The following is a 17,950-nucleotide window of genomic DNA, read 5'->3' on the forward strand; positions in this document are numbered from 1 at the left end:
AATCATATGCTAAATAGTTGCAAGTAAAATTTATATATGCGATAGCCAAGATGATTGTCTATGAAATGAAAGTAGCTGTAGTGAATGGTGAGATATGTAGCCTGAAACTCAAAAATTCAAAACAGTGATACCCTTTTGCTTTTCACTTATAATAATTTTATTTGTAAAGCACCAACATATTTCTCAGCACTTTAAAATTCAGAGGGACCATGTATAAAGAATATTAGTCATTATAATCAGTGTGCTGTCTTTGAAAAAGTGGACAGCACAAAATTTGTTACATGGATGAAGCCTGATGTTTAATTCAGAGATTCATACACTGTCCATTTTCCTCATTCACACGTCAACATTTTTGCATCATGGTTTGTATGCCAAAACCAAGGAGTGGACCTTATAGATAAAAACTGTAATTGAAAGATTGTGTGTTTGGAGACCTTCTTAGATTTGGCATTCAAATACAAACTAAATATTAAAAAATTCTGATGTGTGAATGAGGCCTGACCCATAGAGTTTTGTTTATCTATAAGGGATTGGCAAGGAGAAGACACTTATGTTCCACAACAATTGTAAACAAATCTTTTGGTGGGACAGTACCAACAAGAACTGAAGTGTAAGGAATGTGTTTCCTCGAGGAAAGAGTTTGGAGGGAACACCGAGTCAGGTAACAATGGTGGCGCAGTTACAAAACATAAAAGGCCAGGCTGGCAGTAAGAAGGCAGAGTTGGCACCACAACTTACAGTGGAGGAAACGTGTTCACAGCTGAACAGACCCATATCGACTGTCGTAGAGGTACACAGGAGCGAACCAAGTTCTTGGAAGACTTGAATTCTGCCATCTCCAAGGGAACCCGAATACCAATTCTTGAATACCATCTCCAGAAGAACCCAAAGACCAAATGCTGAACACCATTTCTTGAGGAACCTGAAAACTGAATACTTGACATGTAAAACAGATGAAACATAGAAGACATACTTTGTGTCTCATGACACATGCACATATTGTGGATTTGGTGAGTTTTTTACCTCAGTATTTGTAAGCCAAAACCAGGACTGGGTGAAAAATGCAGAAATGGTGCCCGTGCTTCTATTATGATTTTTCCTGTTACTATTCCACTCCTGCTTTTGGCTTACAAACACTGAGGTAAAAAAACCTCAAAATATATTCAATGTGCCTCTGTTTTCCACTTGTGTTTCATCTGTTTTTTGCTGATCCATTTTTAAGAATCAGTGGATATAAGTTTAAACAGTTTTCCTTCAACTTAAAAAAAAAAGTAAAACAGAGAAAGTAAAACAGACAACACAGGTGCAAAACAGAGGCAAACAAATGGCACACGAAAGTTCACAGACAGAAAAAGGTACATATCTCAGCATGTAAAATATAATATGGATGTTTTCATTTAGCCTTACACATTGTTCAAGTATGACAAGAGGAGTGAGGGCCCTGCGTGCAATCTAATATAATTTCAGAACCGATATGCCTGGAAGCATCCACATTTATGATAAATGCATCTCTTGTTGATTGTGTTGTATACTAGACTGTATATACTGTACATTAGATGGAAGCCAGCTAAAGGCTACTTTACACACTGCGATATCGGTCCCGATATCGCTAGTGTGGGTACCCTCCCCCATCTGTTGTGCGACACGGGCAAATCGCTGCCCGTGCCGCACAACATCGCCCAGAGCCGTCACACATACTTACCTGTCCGGCGACGTCGCTGTGACCGGCGAACCGCCTCCTTTCTAAGGGGGCGGTCCGTGCGGCGTCACAGCGACGTCACTGAAGCGTCACTGAACCGCCTCCCAATAGCAGCGGAGGGGCGGAGATGAGCGGGACGTAACATCCCGCCCACCTCCTTCCTTCCGCATAGCAGCCGGGAGGCAGGTAAGGAGAGCTTCCTCGTTCCTGCGGTGTCACATGGAGCGAAGTGTGCTGCCGCAGGAACGAGGAACAACTTCGTTACTGCTGCAGTGACGATTTTTAAGAATGGACCCCCATGTCGCCGATTAGCGATTTTGCACGTTTTTGCAACGATGCAAAATCGCTTATCGGTGTCACACGCAACGGCATCGCTAATGCGACCGGATGTGCGTCACAAATTCCGTGACCCCAACGACTCCGCATTAGCGATGTCGCAGCGTGTAAAGCCCCCTTAAGAGTTTAGATGTTTAAAACTTACAGCAAAATCCAGCTGTTCGCATGGTTTGGTGACAGAATATTTTCCAATATAGATATAATGTTATATATCATATAATCAACACAAGATTTATAAGACATATAAATCAATGGTGTCAGGGACCAACTCAAAAAGAGATGAACCCCCCCATACTGTCTGGTATAACGCACACAAAAGTAACTAAAAAACAACATTTGTGGCTAGAACAACCAGATCAAATCACCCAAAATGAATAAAAAAAAAATCACATTTTTATTGGGATATATTTAAATACAAACATAGCAAACAATAAATAGAGTAGCGGTCACAAGGAGTAAATATATGAATACACACCAGGCGGGGGAGCAACCAAATGATAGTGGTGAATACAACAAAATATAGTGCTGGTCAAATAAATTAACAAGTGACTGAATCAATATTTCAAAGCAAATAATCAATGTACTATATCAGACACAAGAAATTCATATAGTCATTGCCTAATACGACCACATAGTGCACAACTCACTGATAAGGAAATCCCCACACGCAGCCCAACGCGCATTTTGCGAGATGCTTTATCAAGGGAGGAGTGGTCATATAATTAAATGGCCGAAGATGATTATCATACATACAGCTCTGGCAAAAATTAAGATACCACTTCCAAATTCTCAGTTTTTCTGATTTTTCCCTTTTTAGGTATATTTTCGAATAAAATGTAAATTGTTCTTTTATTCTATAAACTACTGACAACATGTGTCCGAATTTCCAAGCAAAAAATGTTGTATTTATTTTCTGAAAATGAGAAAAGGTCAAAATAAGAAAAAAAAAATTGCATTGCTTTCAGACATCAAATAATGCAAAGAAAACAAGTTCATAATCATTTAGAAACAACAATACTATTAATGTTTTAACTCAGGAAGAGTTCAGAAATCAATATTTTGTGGAATAACCATGATTTTTAATCAAAAATGTAAGCAGTTCTTCTTTCTTTCATGGCTTGTGACTATCCATCTTTCTCTTGAATACATTCCAGAGGTTTTCTATGGGGTTCTGGTCTGGAGATTGGGCTAGTCATGAAAGGGTTTTGATGTGGTGGTCCTTCATCCACACATTGATTGACCTAGCCGTGTGGCATGGCGCATTGTCCTGCTGGAAAAAAACAGTCCTCAGAGAGGGGGAACATTGCCTGAGCAGAAGAAAGCAACTGTTTTTCCAGGATAACCATGTATGTGGCTTGATTCATACGTCCTTCACAAAGATTAACCTGCCCAATTCCAGCCTTGCTGGAGAATTCCCAGATCATTACCAATCCTCCACCAAATTTCACAGTGGGTGCAAAACACTGTGGCTGGTACGCCTCTCCAGGTCTCCGTCTAACCATTAGATGACCAGGTGTTGGGCAAAGCTGAAAAGGACAATACGCCATGCACGATGCCAACCACATAGTACAGCAGCGTTTATAGACGCACAGTGGACAGTGTTCATGAAATCACTTTCACTTTGCTTGGACAGTTAAACAGCAGAATTTTTATGCAAAAAAAAAAAAACAGCTGAAAAAATTCAGCATTTACACTATACAGTTAGGTCCAGAAATATTTGGACAGTGACACAATTTTCGCGAGTTGGGCTCTGCATGCCACCACATTGGATTTGAAATGAAACCTCTACAACAGAATTCAAGTGCAGATTGTAACGTTTAATTTGAAGGTTTGAACAAAAATATGTGATAGAAATTGTAGGAATTGTACACATTTCTTTACAAACACTCCACATTTTAGGAGGTCAAAAGTAATTGGACAAATAAACCAAACCCAAACAAAATATTTTTATTTTCAATATTTTGTTGCGAATCCTTTGGAGGCAATCACTGCCTTAAGTTTGGAACCCATGGACATCACCAAACGCTGGGTTTCCTACTTCTTAATGCTTTGCCAGGCCTTTACAGCCGCAGCCTTCAGGTCTTGCTTGTTTGTGGGTCTTTCCGTCTTAAGTCTGGATTTGAGCAGGTGAAATGCATGCTCAATTGGGTTAAGATCTGGTGATTGACTTGGCCATTGCAGAATGTTCCACTTTTTTGCACTCATGAACTCCTGGGTAGCTTTGGCTGTATGCTTGGGGTCATTGTCCATCTGTACTATGAAGCGCCGTCCGATCAACTTTGCGGCATTTGGCTGAATCTGGGCTGAAAGTATATCCCGGTACACTTCAGAATTCATCCGGCTACTCTTGTCTGCTGTTATGTCATTAATAAACACAAGTGACCCAGTGCCATTGAAAGCCATGCATGCCCATGCCATCACGTTGCCTCCACCATGTTTTACAGAGGATGTGGTGTGCCTTGGACCATGTGCCGTTCCCTTTCTTCTCCAAACTTTTTTCTTCCCATCATTCTGGTACAGGTTGGTCTTTGTCTCATCTGTCCATAGAATACTTTTCCAGAACTGAGCTGGCTTCATGAGGTGTTTTTCAGCAAATTTAACTCTGGCCTGTCTATTTTTGGAATTGATGAATGGTTTGCATCTAGATGTGAACCCTTTGTATTTACTTTCATGGAGTCTTCTCTTTACAGTTGACTTAGAGACAGATACACCTACTTCACTGAGAGTGTTCTGGACTTCAGTTGATGTTGTGAACGGGTTCTTCTTCACCAAAGAAAGTATGCGGCGATCATCCACCACTGTTGTCATCCATGGACGCCCAGGCCTTTTTGAGTTCGCTCACCAGTCAATTCCTTTTTTCTCAGAATGTACCCGACTGTTGATTTTGCTACTCCAAGCATGTCTGCTATCTCTCTGATGGATTTTTTCTTTTTTTTCAGCCTCAGGATGTTCTGCTTCACCTCAATTGAGAGTTCCTTAGACCGCATGTTGTCTGGTCACAGCAACTGCTTCCAAATGCAAAACCACACACCTGTAATCAACCCCAGATCTTTTAACTACTTCATTGATTACAGGTTAACGAGGGAGACGCCTTCAGAGTTAATTGCAGCCCTTAGAGTCCCTTGTCCAATTACTTTTGGTCCCTTGAAAAAGAGGAGGCTATGCATTACAGAGCTATGATTCCTAAACCCTTTCTCCGATTTGGATGTGAAAACTCTCATATTGCAGCTGGGAGTGTGCACTTTCAGCCCATATTATATATATAATTGTATTTCTGAACATGTTTTTGTAAACAGCTAAAATAACAAAACTTGTGTCACTGTCCAAATATTTCTGGACCTAACTGTATGTGAGCATGGTTTAAATGTCCAAGCTAAGTAGATGTGATTTCATGAAGGCTTTAGATGATCATTGATCACACTGCAATCAGTGAGTTTAGATGACTTATCTAATGAAGAAGACGGCCTTAATTGTCCTTAGAAAACTTTGCTTCTTGCTGCATCTAACTAGACGTAAAGGCATAAACAAATTAAAAGAGGCTTGAAAATAAATCAGACTATAATGATATGTCTTGAAACAGAACCAGATAATTGGTAAAGTATGTGTAGCAGAAATAACTATGGCTTGTAATCCATGTTTTGGCATGTTGCTTATGACCCACTGAGTACTGTATATTCATGCAGATAACTTTGATGTTTGAAAATTGCTTTGAATTGCAGTACCATCATAAGAACATATCTACAGGAAGTCTAAGAACAAGTTAATCCATTGCCACTAGAATTTTATGCGATTATCTGATTGCGACAGAATACTGAGCTTGAAGAGATAACACCACTTGAATGTGCCGCTTTCTGCCATGAGATATTCTGATGTTGTTAAAGGAGTATTTATGAAATAAAAACTCCTATATACACATTGACTGTGTATCAAAACATATAAAAGCAAAATTGTTTTTAGAATTTTTCCTATAATTAGTAAAGCGACATTTTAAGGTGTATTTAAATTATAAATCTGCTCAGTCATATGAAAATAAATCACTTGTGTTTTTACTAGCTAATAATGTCCTGTGATCACAGCAGTACTGGCATTGATTCAAAAAGACAGTGCCTAAAGTGTGAAAGGGAGAGTGGCAAATTAACGGGATTGTCCAATACTTCTCACTAAAACATGCATTTGTGCAATACACCTTCATTAATAATTCTCTTCATCTCTTTAATCCTATTTTTTGAATCCTGGAATTCTATAGTTCTTTGCCATTTCATGGCCAAAGCAACTGTTTGCCCTAGCTTATATGTTATGACATCATCAGATCATGTGTAGCTCCACCATTGGTCTGTATCCTTGCTTATCATTCAAAACATGTTGCTGAACTAGTCTGATAAGAACTCCATAATGAGATGGCGATACACTACAATTTTTTCAGAAACAGTGATGGGCTCAAAGTGATGTAATCAATTTGAATTTTTACTATGATGTATATATATATATATATATATATATATATATATATATACATACACAGTGCCTCGTGAAAGTTTTCGGCCCCTTTGAATTTTTCAACCCTTTCCCACATTTCAGGCTTTAAACATAAAGATAAAAAATGTTACTGTTATGGTGAAGAATCAACAACAAGTGGGACACAATTGTAAAGTTGAATTAAATTTATTGCTTATTTTAAACTTTTATAAAAAATAATAAACTGAAAATTGGGGCGTGCAATATTGTTTGGCCCTTTTAAGTTAATACTTTGTAGCACCACCTTTTTCTGCAATTACAGCTGCAGTCGCTTGGGGTATGTGTCTATCAGTTTTGCACATCGAGAAACTGAATTTTTTGCCCATTCTTCCTTTGCAAACAGCTCAAGCTCAGTGAGGTTGGATGGAGAGGATTTGTGAACAGCAGTTTTCAGCTCTTTCCACAGATTCTCGATTGGATTCAGGTCTGGACTGTGACTTGGCCATGCTAAAACCTGGATACGTTTATTTGTGAACCATTCCATTGTAGATTTTGCTTTATGTTTGGGATCATTGTCTTGTTGAAAGACAAATCTCTGTACCTATCTCAGGTCTTTTGCAGACTCCAACAGGTTTTCTTCCAGAATGGTCCTGTATTTGGCTCCATCCATGTTCCTATCAATTTTAACCATCTTCCCTTTGGCATCCAAACATGATGTGTGTTTTTTGACATCCAAAGAGTTCAATATTGGACTCATCTGGCAAGGTTATATTCTCCCAGTATTTCAAAACCTTTTCTAAATGTTGCTGAGCAAAGTTTAAATGCTGTTCAACATGCTTTTTGTTCAGCAATGGAGTCTTGAGTGGTGGGTGTGCATACAGGCTATAAAGATTGAGTGTATTACTCATTCTTTTCTGTGAAACTATTTGTTCCTGCTGATTCCAGGTCTTTGTGTACTTCTCCACAGGTGGTCCATGGCTCTTGGACACCTCTTTTGATAATTCTTTTCTCCCCTGGGTCTGAAATCTTGCAGGGAACACCTGGCCATAAATGATACATTGTGAAATATGTCCTTCCCATTTCCATATTATGACCCCAATAGTACTCACTGGAACCTTGATTAGTTTAGAAATTCTTCTGTAACCAATGCCATGAATATGTTTTGCAATGATAAGTTTTCAAAAGTCTTGAGACAGCTAAATGGTTTTACCCGTCTTGGGGTGTATCTTGTGTGGCACCTTGGTAATGAGATACTGTCACGATGTTTGGGGAGAGCATGGAACAGGGGTTACTATAATGGCCCTCAGATTAGGGGACCCCAGTGATCCCTGATCTCAGAGTTACCTCTGAACGTGGGGATGTCTGAGCTGCCTTCCCTATAAGCCCTGATCTTACTCCCCCTCCCCCAACCCCTGGGGTAGGCCAGGTCAGGAGAGATAAAGCCAACAGAAACAGACAAACAGGGGAAACAAAAACTCTATCAATCGCACACACAAACAGAAGTATAAGACAGTAAGCGCTTAGTAGGAAAATAAGGGAAGAGAGGAAACAACAAGACAATGGGAGATGTCCACAACAACTCCAAGCACAAAGCAATCCAATCAAAAGCATGAGTGGGACACAACAGCACACAGACCAACACACCAATAAACTACAGTCGGCATGGGAAGACAGATTCAACCATCTTAAAAGGCAGGGAGCAAATGTGATAGATTTACAACATGTAATCCCAGCAGTAACTAGCAGGCCAGCAGAGGTTAACTCTTGATAGTCAGACCATAAATGAGCACACAGCTAGTAGATGCCCGAGCATGCCTGTGTAACTCAGAAACACCAGAGAAGCCACAGAGTGGAGTGTCAGAATCTGAAGTGTGAATAGCAACTTATGTGGCCATGACAATTAGCGAGTTTTGAACAAAACACCGTGTCACAGATACATTTTTGCAGGCCATGAATTGAACCAACTAATATTTTTATCTAAGTGGCAGGACTGCTTTCTAAACATTGATACATTTAAGCTGATGTCATGACTTTCCATGGCCCTGTTTTGCCATATGTTCAATACGTTTTCCGTGTGTCATTTCTTATTATTACACATAACTAGAGATGAGCGATCCTGCCAAGGATCGGATCAGTTAAGGATTACTAATTATCCATTACTAATCTGTAAATAAAAGCAAATAAACACAAACACCGAAAAAATAAATAAAAAACAAAAAGCACCCTCTCCCACCAATTTTTTAACTCCAAAACACAACTGCAGGTCCGACATGATTCACATGAGGTCTAATGACGATTCCAGCTCTGGTGCATTACTGAAGGCACAGCATGCGATCATGGAACATAACTGACCACTGTGAGGTTCAGGCACAGACTGAGCCCAGCAATGAGTGGTGACATCACTCTGGTTTTTTGCGGTCATAGCTGAAGGTTCTCACAGCACTATACCTATGATCGCAGGTAAACTGACCTCAGATGACCTCATTGATATCCCACTGTGTTCACAGACCTGCATCTCCTGGCAGAAAACAGCGTTTTTTTGCCAAGAGAAGCAGACTTGGTCCGGAAGTTTTTACACTATATTACTGCAACCCAATCTACACCTCCTGGTGGTAGGGAGCCCTTTTCTGCAAGAAGGTATAGATTGGGTGCAGGAATATGGTGTACAAATTGCAGCACCAAATCTGCATATCTTGGCAAAACATGCACAAAAAACAGTTGCAATGCTGTTTCATTGCAATTTTCTTCCAAGAGGTGCAAATCTGGTGCTGAAATGTCTGCATCTCCTGAAAGAAAACAGCACCAAAATGGCATCAAAACTATTTTTGTGTATTTTTTGCCAAGAGATGAAGGTTTGGTGCTGAAATTTTTACACCATATTCCTGCACCCAATCTGCACCTCCTGGCAAAAAAAAAAAAATCACATCACTACCACATCATGCCGCATGTGGTAGTGATGCAATTTTTTTTGCCAGGAGGTATATATCAGATGCAGGAATATGGTGTAAAAAATTTAGCACCAAATCTACATCTCTTGTCAAAAAACACAGTTTTCTGCCAGGAGATGCAGGTCTGTGAACTCAGTGAGATTGAGATTGAGATTCATTGAGGTCCCCTGAGGTCAGGTGATCTGCGGTCACTGGTGGAGGGCTCTGGTAACTTCCAGCTTTGACCACAAGTAACCTCGGTGACATCACCGCACATTGCAGCTCAGTCTTTGCCTGAACCTTAGGGGTACTTTACACGCTGTGACATCACTAACATTTGCTGGCGATGTTGAGCGTGATAGCACCCGCCCCCGTCGTGCTGCTGATATGTGGTGATCGCTGCCGTAGCGAACATTATCGCTAGAGCAGCGTCACATGCACATACCTGCTCTGCGACATCGCTGTGACCAGCGAACCCCCTCCTTTCTAAGGGAGCGGTTCGTTCAGCATCACAGCGACGTCACAGCAGCATCACTGAACCGCCACCTAATAGAAAAGGAGGGGAGGAGATGAGCGGCACCCACCACCTTCCTTCCTCCTTTTCTGGTGGAATCAGGTAAGGAGATGTTCGTTGCTCCCGCGGTGTCACACATAGCGATGTGTGCTGCCGCAGGAACGACGAACAACATTGTACCGGTGGCAGCAGCGATATTAGGGAAATGAACGACGTGTCAACGATAACCGTTTTGGAACGATTTTATTAGTGTTACACACTGCGATGTTGCTACCGGCGCTAGATGTGCGACGATATGTCAGCAGTGATGTCGCAGAGTGTAAAGCACCCCTTACAGCAGGCAGTCATGCTCTATGGCGCTCATTCTGAATTCAGATGTAGCAGAGCTGGAAATGTTGTGAGACATTGTAGTGGGGATAATGTTGGACCTGGTTGCTTTGGAGGTTAATAAATTGGGGAAATAGGGTGTTTTTTTATATTTTTTTAAATATAGGATTTTTGCATGTGTTTGTGTTTCTGTAATCCAGGACTGAGTGGCAGCTGTGAGCTGCCATTAACGCCTTATTACCCTGATTACCACTGCACTAGGGCAATTAGGAAAAGCCGGGTAAAGTGCTTGTCGCATCTAATGGATGCGACAATCTTGGGCGACTACCAGCTGCTATTATTAGGCTGGGGGGCTCCCAATAAGCATGGGTCTCCCCAGCCTGAGAATACCAGCCCCTAGCTGTCGGGCTTTATCTTGGCTGGCTATCAAAGTTGGGGGGACCAGACACTGTTTTTTAAAATTATTTATTTATTTAAATAATTTAAAAAAAAAAAAGCTGCATGTGGTTCCTCTTATTTTGATACACAGCCATGATAAGTGCAGAGCTGGGGACTGCAGCGTGTAGCCGTGCGCTTTATCTGTGCTGATATCAATACAAGGAGACCCTACACCAATTTCTTTATTTATTTATTTTTTTATCAGCAGTATAAGGACACAGACAGTGTGCGTTATTCCAACCAATCACAAAGGCTGTCTCAGAGGCTGGGGTGTATTCCAACGGCAGCCAATCAGAGACGCCAGTGGAAGGATTAAGCAATTATTCTACATTATTGATAATTGTCAGACTCTGAAGTAACGCTGCAGCCATGGCTACGTGGTTAGTATGTACTTTAACCCTTTTACATCCCTTTTTTTTACAGTGGCCAATCACAGCCATGCCAATACTTCACATGGCTGTGACAGGCAAGGAGATGATGGTTTTTGCCATCTGATCATTTACCAATCTTTGCAAAGATCGTTGACTTTTGTAATAGCCGTCCTCTTTTCAACCAGCTTTTTTACAGAATGTTAAGCCTTACCGAACAAACTCTATGTTCGCCAAACCAAACGCCAAACTTTTTGGAACCCTATTGATTGTATTCAATAGGAGGCCAACCCTAAGGCAGATAAAACACCTTTTGTGGGGTCAAAAAGCTTCCAAAACAGCAAAAATGTTTTACAGTGCAGCCCCACAATTTTGCCATAGCCATTAGCTTCCAAGACTATTGACATAAGAAATATTGAGGTGTATGAGAGACAAATATAGGGCTCATGCTCCCACACCCCTGTCTGTACAGACAAGACACAAGTTGGAGACCCATCTTAGAGTATTGAGATTTAAAAGCATTTCAGGCAAACAGCAGAACAATGGAATTAATTGTCCCCCCATTCCACTATAGTGTCTTTGCACATCAGGGAGGTAGGGTGCATGCAACACACAAGATGTGGCCTGGTATTTACATTTTAAAGATCATAAGGTGCATGAGTGACAGGAATAGGCCTCTGGCTCTCACACCCCTACCAGCATACGCAAGATATTGCTTGGAGACTCATCTTGGAGTCTTGATATTTAAAAACATTTCAGGCAGAAATTAGGACAGTGGCATCAATTGCCCCTCCCCAATTTCCCCACAGTAGTGAGATATGGTCCATGCAACCCATAGAATGTGGCCTGGCATTTCAATTTTAAAAATAAAAAGGGTATGAGTGACAGGTTTAGGCCTCTTGCTCCCAGACCTCTTTATCTCCCCGTTCATCATACAGTACCACAACCCAATCCAAAAGCATAAGAAAAACATTTTTGGAAAACGCGATCAGTTATAGAACAAAAACAAACATTGCCGACTTTTAGGGAAAGGGTTCAGGTTACCAAGCCTAAGCCAAACAGACTAAGGCTTGCACAGAATTTGAAATTGGTGAACCTTTATCAAACAGCTTCGCTTATCTCTAGTTATGTTTGCATCAAGAATTTGATCCCATTTCATTGAATCCATTCCTCCCTTACCTGTGAAATGTGTCATTGGCTGCAACAAAATCCAAAAGCATGATTGTCCACCCCCATGCTTAATGGTTGATGATAAGTTATTTTTTTGGAATTCTGTGCCCTCTTTACTCAACACGTACCTGTGATTATTGTGACAAAAGAGTTCTATTTTAACCTCATCAGTTCTCCACAGGACCAAAATGCATCAGGCTTGTTTAGATGTAATTTTGCATACTTATGATAGTGAATTTTATGGTGAGGAGGCAGTAGAGGTTTTCTTTTAATGACTCTCCATGAAGGCTTTATTTGTGCAGATGTCTCTGAACAGTAGAAAAATGTACCACAACTCTAAAGTCTGCTAAATTTTTCTGAAGGTCTTTTGCACGTCAAGATAGGGGTCCTGATTTTCCTCTCTAGCAATCCTACAAGTAGCTCTCACAGACGTTTTGCTTGGTATTCCAGACCTTATCTTGATGTCTACTTTTAATGTTAACTGCAATTTCCTAATTACATTTCAAACTGTGGAAAGAAACTGAAGAAAAAAAAGACGGTGTGCGCCACTTTCAATGAAGCCCTGCTCTGTTCCATTGTAAAACAGATTAGGTCTCCATTGCAAGTGGTGGACACCATTCTTTTTTTCTTCAGTTGTCTTCTGATTGGAGCCTACTGGATGTCTCCTATTCAGCAAGTTGGAGTATTTGTTTTTTCTAGGAGAGTGTTCCTGCAGCAATATATGCCTGCTTTTCCAATGTCCAGGTGAGCGCATTGAATTAGGAGCACTCTGTATTTAACTTAACTACTGCACCCAGGAAGCGCTATATCTTATGTTTTGCTACAGGTTTTTCTCCAGACACCCATCAAACTGAGGAAAGCACAACTTGAAATTGCTTTGCTGTTTTTTTATAGCCTTCTCCGGCTCTGTGGGCCTCCAACATTTTCTTTTTCAGAGTGCTAGGTAACTGCTTAGCAAAACCCATGGCTGCTGTTTGTTCGCAGAAGGTTAGAGGAGTCTGGGTTTTTATAAAGCTGTGAAATTTGCATCACCTGGCCTTTCCTAATGATGACAGTAAACAAACCATAACCCTAACAGGCTAATTAAGGTTTGAAGCCTTGATCAAAGCTATCCAAACTTTTCTATCAGTCCATTTTCCTTTTTTTGTATTTTTTTAACTATAAAAGAGGAAATTATAGATATGTTTTTGCCTAAAATACAAAGGAAATGTGTAATCTTTAACTTTATGTCTTTTAGAGATCATTTTATCTTCAACTTGCTTAACTGTTGACAATAACAATAATTTTGACCAGGGGTGCCAAATGCTTTCCATGCCAGTGTAAATTTACTTAAATTGTTGACGTGTTCAATAATTATTTTAGCCGCTGAATATATGTTTCAGAGATTAATGTTCTCAGGTAGGCATTAGGTAGTGTTTATACAGGGAAAGTAGCTTGCTCCAAATATGAGCAGTTTTATTGCTTATTGCTTTCATAAAACTTCAAGGGTTTCAAAACAAAACAGCCTGTCCTGGGCAAAGAGGTATAAGAGCAAAGAAACTGTTCATTTAACAGTCACATATATGTCTGGGTTTATCCAAGGAGGTTAAAGTCCTTTCTCCTGAAGCAATTCCATTAATAAGTGGTATGGTCCTTCCAGACGCAGTGTCCCCTTCAGCTCAAGCTCCCATAGCTTCCATCGCAAAACAGTTGTATTCCACTCTATGCAAATATTACTTTACACAGCCTGGTACCTCAGCAGTTCCAACACACTGTACTTTAATGAATCTTTACCAGATGCCGAGTACCATGTGAATATAGGACCTGGTCCTTAGTCAAAGCTAGCCAGGTGAATGTAATTAAGACCTGCACGACTAGGATTCAACCCAGTGCTACCTGACTTCGCTACAATATACAGTCATGGAAGAAAGTGTTTACACCCTTAAAATTGCTCCAGAAAATAAAGTATTTCTCTGAGAAAATTATTGCAATTCCATGTTTTCTCCTACACGTTTATTCCCTTTTTGTGTATTTTAAATATGAAGGACTGGAGAAAACGGGTTTATTGCCACGCTAAAAACCACGAGCATGTATAAGTCAAATTATTCTCTTTATTTAGATCATTCCTACGCGTTTCCGAGGCTCATCTGCCTCCTTCATCAGGGAAAAACTTTCCCTGATGAAGGAGGCAGATGAGCCTCGGAAACGCGTAGGAATGATCTAAATAAAGAGAATAATTTGACTTATACATGCTCGTGGTTTTTAGCGCGGCAATAAACCCGTTTTCTCCAGTCCTTCATATTTAAAATCTGCTCTATAACGGGGCCGCTGCAGAACCACCCAAGCGCTCATCCATGCTAACAAAGGGGTTGTGACTGGCACAACCCGGCCAGGTGAGTGCACTGTTTTTTATCCTCTTTCACTCTGTAAACCAGGTAAAACCCTATTGCGCCTTTCTTGTCTCCCCCATTACAGCAATTTTTGTGTATTGGCATAACACACAAAAAAAAACAGAGAAAAAAGAGCAAAATGGACATATTATACAGAAAAACCCAAAATAGGCTGGACTAACTTGTTGCCACCCTCAACTTAATTATTTGTTGCACACCCTTTGGAATGAAAAACTGCAATTAATTGCTTCTTATAACCATCAAAAAGCTTCTTACACCTCTCAACTGGAATGTTGGATGAAAATTCCATTGTAAACTAATACAGGTGTCTCATGTTTGAAGGCACCTTCTCACATCAGGAATTTTCAGATCTCTCCACAGGTGTTCAATGAGATTTAAATCTGAACTCATTGTTGGCCACTTCAGAATTCTCCAACACTTTGTTTCCATCCATTTCCAGGTGCTTCTTGAAGTATGTTTCGGGTTACTGTCCTCCTGGAAGACTCATGACCTAGGACGCAAACCCAGCTGACTCAGGGCACTACATTGCGACCCAAAATCCTTTGGTAATTATTCGTAAAGCCTTGCACACCCAAGTCACACAGTGCAAAAGGCAGCAAAATACCTCCAAAACATCTTTGAACCTCCAGCATATTTGTCTGTAGGTACAGTGGTCTTTTTTTTTGTAGAACTCATTCCATTTTTGGTTAACAGTATTATGATGTACTTTACCAAAGAGCCCCGTTTTAGTCTCATATGTCCACAAGATGCTTTCCCAGAGGGATTTTGACTGATTCACGTTTATTTTGATAAACTGAGTCTAACTTTTTTATGTCTCTGTGTCAGTAGTAAGGAACTCCTGGGTCTTCTGCCATAGCATTTTATTTCATTTAAACTACACTAATGCACCCTTAGCCTGGAGGACAGCTTGAATTTCTTTGGAAGTTGATTGGCACTGCTAATCCACCATCCAAAATAATCTGCGTTGCAACTTTTCATTATTTTTTCTTTGCAGTTCACGTCCAGAGAGATTAGCTACAGTTTCATGTGTTGTAAACTTCTTATGTTGAACACTATTGGCAAAGGAACATCAAAATCTCTGGAAATTTACTTAGAACATTGAGATTGCTGATATTTTTCAAAAATCTTGGGTCTTAATTTCTAAGCGTTCTCTCTTTCTATTCTCCATGCTTAGTGTGGCAGACAGAGACATAATACAATGATTGAATCAAAATCATTCCTTTTAATCTGGTTTCAAGTATGATTTTCATATTGCCCACACAAATTACTTGCCACAGATGAGTTGGAACAAGCATCACTTGCTTCACATGCTTGAAAGAAAGTTGTTTACCCAAAATATTGGAAAGGTACCAATAATTTTGTCTTGCATTTTTGATATTTGGCTGCAGAAATTGGTTGCAGAAATTTCTGCGCCATTTCTGCATCTTTTGGCTGGAAAACCACAGTTGCTTTGAATGGTGAAAACTGCAGGCAAAAATGCTCAAATAATTGACAGATTATTTTCTGCACCAAATCTACAATGAAAAAAAAAAGAAACATGTCCACTACACTTGAGCTTTCTCTTTCACTTTACTGGCATAAGGAGCTGCTTGCAGTTTTGTGACAAAACTGCACTAAACAACACAATAAAAACAAACTGTGTGCACACAGGCTAACAGTGTAAATTCAGTGTTGCCTCTAAATAACAACACACAGCCATAATGTGAAAACCACTGGCAAGAAAAGTGAGTACACCTCTAAGTGAAAATTTCCAAACTGGGCCGAAAGTGTCAATATGTTGTATGGCCACCAGTAGTTTCAAGCACTGCTTTAAATCTCTTGTACATAGAGTTCACTAGAGCTTACCAGGTTGCCACTAGAATACTCTTCCACTCCTCCATGAAGACATCTTGGAACCAATGGATATTAGAGACCCTGAACTCATCTGCCTTCTGTTACAGGATGTCCCACAGATGCTAAACAGGGTTTGGTTTGGATACATGCTTGGCCAGTCCAGCACTTCTACCATTAGTTTCTTCAGCAAAGCAGTGGTTTTCTGGGAGGTGTATATGGGGTCATTATAATGTGGAACACTGTACCTGAGGCCCAGTTTATGAAAAGAGAGGATTATGCTCTGCTTCAGTATGTTACAGTACATGTTAGCCTTCATGGTTTCCTCAATGAACTGTAGCTCCCCACAGCAAGCAGCACTCATGTAGCTCCAAACCATGACACTTGCACCACCATGTTTGACTGTAGGCAAGACACACTTTATGCTCCTTACCTGGTTGCTGCCACACATGGTTGACACAATTTGAACCAAATAAGTTTATCTTGGTCTCATCAGACCACAGGACATGCTTCCAGTAATCCATATTCTTAGTCTGATTGTCTTGAGAAAAATGTTTGCAGGCTTTCCAGTGCATCATCTTTAGAAGAGGTTTCCCACTGGGATGACAGGCATGCAGACCAATTTAAAGCAGTATGCAGCATATGGTCTGAGCACTGACCGGCTTACCCCCCGCCTCTTTAAATTATGCAGCAATGCTGGTAGCCGTCATATGTCTATTTTGAAAAGACAAAGACCTCTGTATATGATGCTGAGCAGGTGCAATCAACTTCTGTGGTCGACAAAATCGAGGCCTGTTGTGAGAGGAACTTGTCTTCTTAAACCACTGTATAATCTTGGCCATCGGACTGCAGCTCAGTTTCAGAATGTTAGCAATGTTCTTATAGCTTAGGCCATCTTTATGTATAGCAACTACTTTTTTTCACAGCCTCAGAAAATTCTTTGCCACGAGGTGCCATGTTGAAATTCCAGTGACCAGTATGAGAGTGTGTGAGCGATAACAGTAAATTTATCATACCTGCTTACCATTCATACTTGAGCACTTTTAAGACTAGTGAGTCACTTGACACCAGAGAGGAAAAATGGCTAAATAGGCACCATTTAGGCATTTTCCCTTTGGAGTGTACTCACTTTTGTATCTAGTGATGTACGCTTTAATGGCTCTGTGTTGAGTTGTTTAGAGGACACACAAAATTTAAACTGTTATACAAGCTGTACACTGACTACATTACATTGGACCAAAGTTTCATTCACATCTTCAGTGTTGTCTCACTTTTGTGACATAACATATATATATATATATATATATATATATATATATACTGCTCAAAAAATTAAAGGGAACACTCAAACAAGTCATCCTAGATCTGAATAAATGAAATATTCTCATTGAATACTTTGTCCTGTACAAAGTTGAATGTGCTGAAAAGAACATCACACAAATATCATCAATGGAAATCAATTGTTTTAACCAATGGAGGCTTGGATTTGAAGACAC

This window comes from Anomaloglossus baeobatrachus, chromosome 3 (genome assembly GCF_048569485.1).
Source record: "Anomaloglossus baeobatrachus isolate aAnoBae1 chromosome 3, aAnoBae1.hap1, whole genome shotgun sequence".
Classification (NCBI taxonomy): Eukaryota; Metazoa; Chordata; class Amphibia; order Anura; family Aromobatidae; genus Anomaloglossus; species Anomaloglossus baeobatrachus.